The sequence below is a fragment of the Carassius gibelio genome, chromosome A5 (assembly GCF_023724105.1).
Source record: "Carassius gibelio isolate Cgi1373 ecotype wild population from Czech Republic chromosome A5, carGib1.2-hapl.c, whole genome shotgun sequence".
NCBI lineage: Eukaryota > Metazoa > Chordata > Actinopteri > Cypriniformes > Cyprinidae > Carassius > Carassius gibelio.
This window is the reverse complement of record NC_068375.1, coordinates 5217625-5229050: the sequence shown is the minus strand read 5'-3', so window position 1 is coordinate 5229050 and position 11426 is coordinate 5217625. Positions and strand designations below refer to the sequence as shown.

Genomic DNA, 11426 nt, shown 5'->3' with positions numbered 1-11426 from the left:
TCACCGTGCTGCTAGGCATTTATAGAGGTGCATCTCTTTTCAAGATCTCCAAAGCAGGCTAAATTTTGCACTGACTACTTGGTTGGGGCTCCTTTTGCACAAATTACTGGTGGCGTTGCATGGAGGCGATCAACCTGTGTCACTGCTGAGGCATTATTGAAGCCCAGGTTGCTTTGATAGCGGCCTTCAGCTCCTCTGTATTGTTTGTCCAATGTTATGTATCTTCCTCTTCACAATACCCCATAGATTCTCTGTGAGGTTCAGGTAAGGTGTGTTGGCTGGCAAATCAAGCACAGTAATATCATGGTCAGTAAACCACTTAGAAGTGGTTTTGGCACTGTGGGCAGGTGCTAAAGCCCTGCTACAAAATGAAACAGCATCTCCATAGAGATTGTCTACAGATGGAAGCATAAAGTGCTCCAAAATCTCCTGGTAGACGGCTGCATTGACTTTGGACTTGATAAAACACAAAGGACCAACACCAGCAGAAGTCACAGCACCCAAATCATCACTGACTTCAGAAACTTCACACTGGACTTTGGATTCTGTGCCTCTTCAGTCTTCCTCCAGACTCCAGACCTTGATTTCCAGATAAAATGCTAAATTTACTGAGCAACAGTCCAGTTCTTTTTCTCCTTACACCAAGGTGAAATGCACTGGTCATCCATGTTGCTTGTGCATCGTTTCCTACCACACTTTTTCCTTCCAGTAACATTTACAATTAAAGAGCCAGTAAAATGAAAATTCTAAGCTTCCTATCACTGTTTATAAGTCCTGTACAACAGGTTTAAATCCATGCAAGGTTAAAAAACATTGTCATTTTGTCAAAATATTGTTTTAAAATTACCTCAATTCTTAGAGATCCCCAAACGGTTCGTGTGAAGCTGTTCAAAAGATTCAGTTTCCTTAAACCCCACCTTTCGGTAGCATACTGTGTTCTGATTGGTCAACTGACATAGTCAGTTTTGATTGTTTGTTCCGCATGTACGTGTTGTAAAACGAAACGCCCATAGCTCACCTTTGGATGTTTTTAGATAGGGTATTATTACAGTGCATAAATACTATGGCATCTATTTTGCCTTATAAATATGAGCCAGAATCTGAAGAGGAAACAGACAAAGTCGTTCAACCGGCCACACAATTAAATCAACGAATTGACCAGGACGTTTCTCAGTGGCAAGTTTAAACTTTGTATGTGGTAAATTACGTGATAAAGCAATGTCGCTTTCTTGCACTCGTTTATGACGATTTACTTATTAAGGTGCACGTTTGGGAACTGTCACAGAATGCCCACCGAGTCTGAAAACCTTTGCTGTCAGGAAGTACAACAGGTAGTATGATTATATACTTTTATATTGTAATTACATATTTTCCTTTGGACGCTTATTTTATGTATACTAGTTGTAATGTTGTGACATTGACACCCATGATACAGTATAATGTGTAGAGTTTGGTTCCAAAACGTGATTGCTCAGTTTTAAAATGTTTATGTTGTACTAGCCGTATTTGTTATTAGTTATGAATGCTTAACTTAGATCAAAACAAACCAACTTCAGTTTTATTCATATTAAGGTTATGTATTTTTAAAACCAAACTCTTCATATGTCTTTATTTTTATTTAGATTTTTACCTACCTTTTCTCTGTGTAAATAGTTTCCATTTTCACCACTTTAAATTACCTCTATGTGTATGCTATATAAATAAACATGCCTTGCCAAATATTTTAATATTCTATAATATTCTGTTATCTTAAAAAAATAATATTTAGAAATGTTACCAGTTAATTTAAATTTCATTAATACTACTTTATAGAGTAAAATTGTCTTAATTTATATTTTTCTTATTAGGTAATAAGAAGAAATCAACAGATTCCAGTGCCTCCAATCTGCATGATCCTGCATCCAGGCTTTGAAGCAAACTGTCTCAATCCGTATACCTTCCAGAACATTCATAATATATATAGAAGTGACTATGGTCCATTAAGACGCCGAACAAGAGAGGAGTAAGTTTGTTATGAGAATTAGCAGGACTAATGAAATATAGAAATTGAATAAAACAACAACTTTAATTGCCTCTAAAGGACAATCAATGACTTGAAATGACTTGAAAACTTGTAATGAAATAAACTTTATATGTAAAAAGATATATTTTTTATTTACAAATAGAAATTTAGTAAGAATGTCTTCTCTTTGAAAAATAGGCAATTCCGACATTTGGCATATCGGAGCTTTGTTAGCTGGTGCTGGGGCTTCTTAGGCCGACATGTCAGAGTGGTCATTCCTTCCTGTGTTGTATCCCGGATATGCCAGGAGTTTCCAGATCTGGCTGGTCACTATGTCGGCTTTCGGCCACCTCTTGACTGAACCGGGATACATGGCGAGCAATTGTTTCCTCCTTCGAGGGTCTCTCGAACTCGGCAGAAATGGCCATGGGAACAGGAATTGCCTGTAGCTCCTCAACAAAAGGTGCAGGGTCTACTATAACCTCCTCGAAGACGAGCCTCATTAGGTCATCAACGTAATCTTGAAAATATTTGTAAAAAAAAAGGAATTTTATTTATTTTATGTTTATTTGAAATAAAAATGTTTACAATAAAAAGTTTAGAAAAATACTGTATGTAGGCTCTGTTTTCAATGGCCTTGCAATGGGTTCTCCCTTCTTAGACTTGGGAAACACCACTTTGAACACTGGTTTCCCATTTGCAGTTGTTGCTTGTTCTCGACCAATGTTCTCGTTATGGTGTAGAACTGCTAGGAACAATCTGCAAAAAACAAATTAGCCCATAAATCACAGGTTCCCTACATAATGCAATAAAAAAAAAAATAATAATAATTTATTACCTGCACAACATTCCCATGAAAGGAAACACTACATTTTTGGGTGTAAACTTCAGTATCAAGCTGTGGAAAGCCTCCAGCGATGATGTCTGAAAGTGGTGGCTTAACTTTGCCACATCTTTGAGAACCCTCTTGTTGCAGAGAACCTTCTCAACTTTGTGGAGTTCCAGCGATTCTTATATGTAATGACAATGTAGTAAAGTAAATTCCATGCATGTGATGGTGGAGTAGCAAATGCATTTTTGCATATATATTATCAGGGGTATAGTATGGCCTAACAATAAATGTCTTGAATTTGATAAAAAAAAAAAAAAAAACATAAAACTTATTTAAATACCTGGATTAAACCATTTCGCAGCATTCTTGGACACACGGTCTGGATGGGCACACTTTGGGAAGATGGGGCTGTCGTGTACATGAACATTCTGAATGTGATTCACAATGGATGTCCACTTAGCCACCTTCTCTGGTCCTGTTGTAGAATTTGAAGAACTCCAGTAGACATGGTTCCTTATGCTACAAAGTCACTTCTTCAAAACTATACACTCCTTGTTTTTTGATAGTTGCTCAAGCTTCTTTGACAGACCTGATTCAATGAGGTAAACGAGTATTTAAAAAGTATAACTATTAACTAAACTAAATTATGTAGTAAAAAAAAAAAATACCTTTCTCAAAATGCAACACATATCATAAAACTGAATAATGCTGCATTCTCTCAAATATTTCTGTATCTGAGTGTGGCGGTCAGTCACAATGTAGTCGACTGTTAAGCCACTTGACTCTAGATGATCAAGACATCTCTTTAGGCCCTCTTTCTCCATATGGTAACTACCGCCGACTTCATTACTCTAGGTATACAACACAGTAACATCAGTCATTAAATAGAGAAATTATAAACTTGTGGAAAATAGAAAAGAAGTTGTTCATGATTTTATTTTTAAAAAGCTGACCCACCTGAAAAAGTTGTATGTCCAAAATAGTGCTGCTCTCTGTGTGCATCAACGTGTAACTCCCATATTTGGCTGAATGTCCTAAATTAAACACAAGATAGATTTTAAAATTTCATTAGACCATGAATAATGTGTACATTTTCAATCTTCAAATCTTGTTTTCATTGTCTTCTACAAAATAAAAAACTGTTACCAGGTGAGTCAGCACGCATATCTCTGGCAAGGCCAAGTTTTTGTTGGTCACTTTTCCATTTGTGGATTATGGCAGGCTCTAGGAAGCTCCTACAATGTCTCCGGAATGTTTCATATGTGAAAATCTGTAATTGCATGCCTTTGCAAATCTATGAGAAAAGTTGAAGTATTATGTAAAGATCATAACTTAGAATTGTGTGGTACAACAAAACGTTTCATGCTTACCTTTTGCTCTCCCATTGCTTATGGTAACTGCACTTGGGGCAAAGCTGGAGGAATGCCACATATGTACCAATCCGGCGTAGACTTACATCACACTTGTGTTTACATATCGGGCATGTGGCAAACAGCTCACGCTGGCAGGTTTCAAACACAATGAATTTGTTATCACCATACATTGTCCTCTGCACAAACCTAAAGTAAAAAAAAAAAAAAAAAAAAATTGAACTATATTTAATTTATACAACATGTTTTGGTACAGAATTAAACTTATGTGTACATTGCTTACGAAATTTCAGATTCCTCAGATATTGTAGAGTCGCCTGGATTAAAGGTTGAGTCATGAGGTTCTCTGACTCTATATGTACTTTGAAAAGATAGAAAGCATTTATAAAAATGAACATAGTACTAGTTATTTAACTGGGGCTACAACTACACAGAAACAATTTGCAACTTTAAAATACAGATCAGACAACACATTTTAAAAACAATCACATTTACACATTGGTTATGTTGTAACCAAACAGGGCCCACAACTACACGGTAAACAATGTATAACCACAACATGCAAACGCGAAATACTGTTAAGACATTACAGTTTAACCATTACTAAAATTAACAATGGTTTTACTTCAGTTACAAACAAAACAAAACAAAACAGGGTTACTGTAGTGAAATCATGGTAAACACAAAATAACCATGGTTTTTCTAAACCAGTATGTAAAACCATGGTTTTGCTTATAGTAATCAATACACCACAAAAACCATGGTTACTACACTTTACCACACTAAAACCATGGTTAATTTTCGAAAGAGAAAAAACATCATATCTACACGTCTTTTATCATTCATCCAAGTAATAAAAAAGATGACACACACTAATAATTTCAGTCTCTTCTACATGATGCTATCACAACAATTACTAACCAGAGCGTCTGTGTGGGGGGTGGGGCAGGTCAGAGTTCCGATAACGAACAAAAGACTGACTCGTTCACGAGTCAAAAACTGGTTGCATCGGTTTTCGGATCACCAGTAGTTCTTTCGGACAGTTCGATTCAATAAACCGATTGAAGAAAACGGTTCACCGGTTCTTTTGCACTCTACGTAATGGCATCATTTGCGATGATTGCCCTTGATTCAAGCCTTCGGTTTACCGGCACTCATAACTCTAGCACAGAATCAGTCCAGAATCAATCACCAAAAGATTCAATTCGGTTCAGATGCTCTGTGTTTCGGTCTCATTGATCTATATATATAACTGGATTGCTCAACGCATTCTAAACTGCCAACAGACAGTGAAGCCACCGGAAGTGTTCGATCAGCCATTTTGCTAATCCCTACCAGCAGAGAGGACCATTGAGTTACATTCAAACCGCTGTCCTAAACTAACTGATTTTGAAGCAAATCAGTCAAATGGGATTCATTTTCATGTTATGTGTATGTAAATTCATCTTTACTTCAGATGTTATCTGCAGTGTTTATGGTCTTTTGGGGCAGTTTAAGTGATATATTCAAATTGTTTAGGTGGGTGTGTCTGCTGCGCACGCAACTGATCCCACACAAAATATAGCTTTTTATGAACATAATTTTTCAGGAAGTGTTAAACATGAACGTACTAGTATCGGAAATGGATTTGAATATATTACAATGGATAATACAATTATGTTGTTAATGTTGCTCTATTAATGAAAAGCTTAACTTACTGTCTGGAAAATAAAGCTTTATGTCTTTAAATCCGTACTGTATATAGTCATTTATTTCTCTGAATATATTCAGATTTCAGAATGAGCAGTTTGTAGTTTGGTATATATGTTGAGGTCATGTCCGTCTGATGTTTATCGTGTTCATGTTCGCTACTGTAATGAACGTAGCTTTTTAATAAGTAGGGGAAATTCGCGACCTTTAAAAAAATAACCGTTTACATGCCTAGGGTGTTTGCATTGTAATAATGTACAGAAATACTTCAGATTTATAAACGCTGACTTTTTAGGTGACGTGTTCTCATTAAAATCATACAATATCCCTTTAATTCAATAGAACGTTTACACACACTAGGGATTACCAATATGGCGGTGCGGCGGCTTCACTTGAATGACGTCATGAGCAATGCAGTTCTATATTATAGATCAGTGGTCGGTCTGCTTCACGCTGAATCACACATGCGCAGTATCATCATCTCCTTGATTCTTCTTATCTGGCTCAGCTCGGTGTTCATCTTCAGTTCTCTCTTCACAGCAGTTCAGTCAGTGTACTGTTTGAGTACATAAATTACTCCGGGATATTGGTTTGTTTGAACTCAGAGGGAGTGTCAGCCAAATTAAAAAAGTTAACAGCTTACGCCATTTGTGGATTAATGCGTATTAGAGATGCGAACCGTTTAAAACGATTCAGTTCGATTTGGTGAACCGAATGATTCGTTCGCGAACCGGATATCCAGACTGCTTTGTTTTGAACTCTCTCACACAACAGACACGGAAGAGAAGACAATGCTGAATGAAGTAGTCGTTTTTTTGCTATTTTTGGACCAAAATGTATTTTCGATGCTTCAAAAAATTCTAACTGACCCTCTGATGTCGCATGGACTACTTTGATGATGTTTTTTTTTACCTTTCTGGACACGGACAGTATACAGTACACACAGCTTCAATGGAGGGACTGAGAGCTCTCGGACTAAATCTAAAATATCTTAAACTGTGTTCCAAAGATAAACGGAGGTCTTACAGGTTTTAAACAACATGAGGGTAAGTTATTAATTACATAATTTTGCTATCTGGGTGAACTAACCATTTAAGTGCTGGCAAAAAGGTCATTCCACCAGCTGGGCGCAGTCCAGGAGAGCGATCGTGAGAGTGATCCCGACAAGGCGTCGTTCACTTGCAGAGCGCAAACTTCTGCAGGGCACATAAGATTTAACCAGTGAGTTTAGGTATGTCGGTGCCATGCCAGTGGTCATCTTGTAGGCAAGCATTAGTACCTTGAATTTGATGCGAGCGGCTACTGGTAGCCAGTGTAACCTGATGAGGAGAGGAGTAACGTGAGCTTTTTTTGGCTCATTGAAGACAACCCTCGAGATATATATATATATATATATATATATATAATTATTATTATTATTATTATTATTATTATCATCAATTCCTGACTTGTGTCTGTCCACAACTGTATACGTTTGTTTGTTTTGCCAATTATAAAGTGAATATATACCCAGCCCTATTTTATCTTCTCCCTTTATTATAGTATTTTACAGTTTACCTCCTCATAAACCTATGCATTTAAACAATTGCTTAGGCTGTTGAGCAGAATGGGATGACTGTGGATTATGCAAAAACAGCAAATTGCTGAACAGACACATTTTTGCTGCACAAAGACCTGCAGCACAGTGTGAGGCTTCCTGACGATAAGAAAACAAAGTGAAATGTTGTTTGGAAGTGTTGTCTGTTTCCACATCCAGTCTGATTAGTTCATCCAGAGCCTGATGTTCCTTACAAATACAAAAGCAAAAATACAAATGCGTACAGCAATGAATCAGTGAACTATACTGAGCATGTAGACCCAGTGTTATAATAAAGACATAAAGTCAGACGACAAATAAGAGGATGACTTCACCAATGTTTTCATAAAACAAACAAACAAACAAGCAAGCAACAAAAATAAAATAATTATATATATATATATATATATATATATATATATATATATATATATATATATATATATATATATACATATAAATAATGATTATTAGGAGCACCATACTGTGTTTGATCCCCTTTCGCCTTCAGAACTGCCTTAATTCTACGTGGCATTGATTCAACAAGGTGCTGAAAGATTTCTTTAGAAATGTTGGCCCATATTGATAGGATAGCATCTTGCAGTTAATGGAGATTTGTGGGATACACATCCAGGGCATGAAGCTCCCATTCCACCACATCCCAAAGATGCTCTATTGGGTTGAGATCTGGTGACCATCTGAATGTCTCAACAGAAATCGAGACTCATCAGACCAGGCAACATTTTTCCAGTCTTCAACTGTCCAATTTTGGTGAACTCGAGCAAATTTTAGCCTCTTTTTCCTATTTGTAGTGGAGATGATGGTACCCGGTGGAGTCTTCTGCTGTTGTAGCCCATCCGCCTCAAGGTTGTGCGTGTTGTGGCTTCACAAATGCTTTGCTGTATACCTCGGTTGTAACTAGGGATGTCAACGATTAATCGATGATCGATTAATTGTCGATAAGAGATGCAATCGATTAAGGCTATCGATGGTCGGTTAACCGATTCAATGTTGGGCTGCGTGCGGCTCATGCGCACTCAACACGTGCGAGCGGCTGTGAGTGACGGTGACGATATATAAAAGCATCATCATTCATTCACAATGTACAAATTAAGCTTTTAATGTGATTTAAACTTTAAAGTACATTAAAATAGAAACAACATAAAAGTTCTTCAACATTAAATGCAATAGAAATGTAGTTACTAATCATTTCATCAGATAACTGTTTCATATCGTGCCCTTTGCAGGGCTGCGGGACACAGTGACAGGACAGGTAGTCTATTCATTCCTACAACTTGTTAATTCATTCCTACGAATTATTAATGTGGCAAGTGTCCATGTTTCATTAATTTTGTTCCCTAAATAACCCATGATTTAAGTGAAATAAGGGAACAAATTAATAAATCGAACGAATTCTTTATTCATGAAATCTTTAATTTCCCTTCCCATGTTTACCACAGTAAGAGATGCGAAAAGAGTTATTAAAAGCGAAAGATAATAAAATAAACCTGGGAAATTAGAGGGTTAGACTATGAAGATTTAGGAAAAGAAACGATGCCTAAATATACTGAATTTGTGGAAATTCGTGACCAACCGGCAAACCAGAACAAATCCGCGTAAATGAAGACTATGGGGTCCAAAAGCATGGTCGCGATCTAACATTTTCCAGTTAACCTATTATTCCTCTAATAAACAAAGCTTTTATACCACACTTGTCATAATCAGATCTTATCATTTCTAAATAAATAATTGCTGGATTCAAAACAGCGATTAATAGGCGCTGTGACCGACACATTCCTGGAGCATTCACTGCTGTCACTAAACGGTGACGCCGAGCATCGTTCACAAGTTTCTGCATGGACCTGACTAGGGCACAGGTTCTAAGCCCTGGGACAAAATGGGATGCTTTAAGGAAAATTTATAGCCTACTAAGTAATAGGCCCAACATAAAAATAACAATTTGTTTTCATGTTTTTTTTTTTGTTTGTTTTTTTTAAATAGGCTATGCGAAATATATCCGACTTAAATAGGCTAATTAAGATTAACGGATTTAAAACAGAAGTGTGGGCGCTCCATAAGTTCACAAAAAAAAAAAAAAAGGATGACAACGCATTCTGTTTGTTTGCTTTATTTTACAAGAGCACAAATCTTCTGTTTTTATTGTGAGTGTGCACAAATGAAAGTAAACACTTTTGCGGAAAATATATATATTTTTTAATGTCTCAGCTGTTTCGATCGCCCCGGAGCCTGCTGCACACGTATATTCTAGCGATTCAAACTTACATCGCAGTCTGTTCATTATCAAAATAAAATGTCAACTAAATATTAAAAGGTTACACTGGTCAGTTTAAATAGACCGTAGTATACCGGTCCACTCTGCTGTTATGCCAAGGACGTTTTTGCTCATATGAAGAGGATCATCTTTTCCGTCTATATGCGAATGCGTGTTAAGTACAAGCCTAGTTTACATTATAAATAATAGTTTAACATTCAAATACATTGCGAATATGGAAACATTTCGATTTGTGCCGAATGAGACATGAGCAATAACCTCCAAATAAATCTAGCCAAAGCCGCGCTCGCTCATCCTCGTCTGCACGCATGCACTGTCACGATCTAATGCGCTGTATGCCGGATTTTTAAAAATCTGACATTTTCTAGGTCAGAATCCAGCAGGATCAAATTAATGTGAGCAACTGTGTTTTGGTGCAGCAGCCCCGATGTAGTTCACTTAATGTGCAGCGCAGTCACACGCGCTCCACATTTCGGATAATTTTATACAATAATGTCAGTTGAAAACATTGCAATTGTGCTTTAAAATACAACAACGAGCACCACAAAACCATTTAAAGAGGCGCATTCAGCGTTCTCCGTGCGGGATTGGAAACTGTCAACAAAGTAAAATGACCTCAAAAGTATGGCGCGCTCTCTTCATTTTATCAAATGATCATAATCGCATCTATTCATTTTATAATCCTGCTACTAGCATTTTATTCAGACTAAAACCTCTTTAATTCAAGTGAGAAAGCGTTTTGTGTGTGTGTATGGCTTTTGCACATCCTGTCATACCGCTGACTGCGTGCCTGCAATAGACGCATTTTGCAGTATTATGGTTAACGATTAATCGATTAATTGATCGTTAATTTAAACGACGATCGATCATGGAAATAATCGAAATTTGACATCCCTAGTTGTAACGAGTGGTTATTTCAGTCAAAGTTGCTCTTCTATCATCTTGAATCAGTCAATCCATTCTCCTCTGACCTCTAGCATCAACAAGGCATTTTCGCCCACAGGACTGCCACATACTGGATGTTTTTCCCTTTTCACACCATTCTTTGTAAACCCTAGAAATGGTTGTGCATGAAAATCCCATTAACTGAGCAGATTGTGAAATACTCAGACCGGCCAGTCTGGCACCAACAACCATGCCACAAAATTGCTTAAATCACCTTTCTTTCCCATTCTGACATTCAGTTTGGAGTTCAGGAGATTGTCTTGACCAGGACCACACCCCTAAATGCACTGAAGCAACTGCCATGCGATTGGTTGATTAGATAATTACATTGAGAAATTAAGAGGTGTTCCTAATAATCCTTTAGGTGAGTGTATATCACTTCCAGGTCAAAACCAATCTAAACACAAATGGTGTAATGTAGTTAAAGTTATACATTATTTGAAAGTATTTTGATTGATAAATTTTGATAGTTGAGGCCTGCCAGGAACCAGAAGTGGAAGGTGATGAGAGAAGAGATCAAAATAAAAAAAAAAGCTAAGCGGATCACTGATGTGATGCCTTTATGTGGAGCTATGTGAAGGTCACACCTCTAAGGAGTCAAATGCCGCATTTCCACTGTCGGGCTAAAAGCGGGCGTGCTAATTGAAGAGATTTGAGTCCATTTTATGGGCATTATGTGTCTTTCCTATGGGAATGGAGTGAGAGATGGTCTGCCCACA

The 11426-nt window shown here is 37.2% G+C and overlaps 1 long non-coding RNA gene across 1 annotated transcript; it reads left to right on the top strand.

Moving 5' to 3' along the window:
• The first annotated feature begins 1134 nt into the window (after positions 1-1134).
• LOC127989766 (uncharacterized) lies at positions 1135-2340 on the top strand. The gene is made up of 3 exons (XR_008162894.1): positions 1135-1331; positions 1848-2002; positions 2201-2340. It is a non-coding gene; the product is annotated as an uncharacterized LOC127989766 (long non-coding RNA).
• Positions 2341-11426: the final 9086 nt, after the last annotated feature.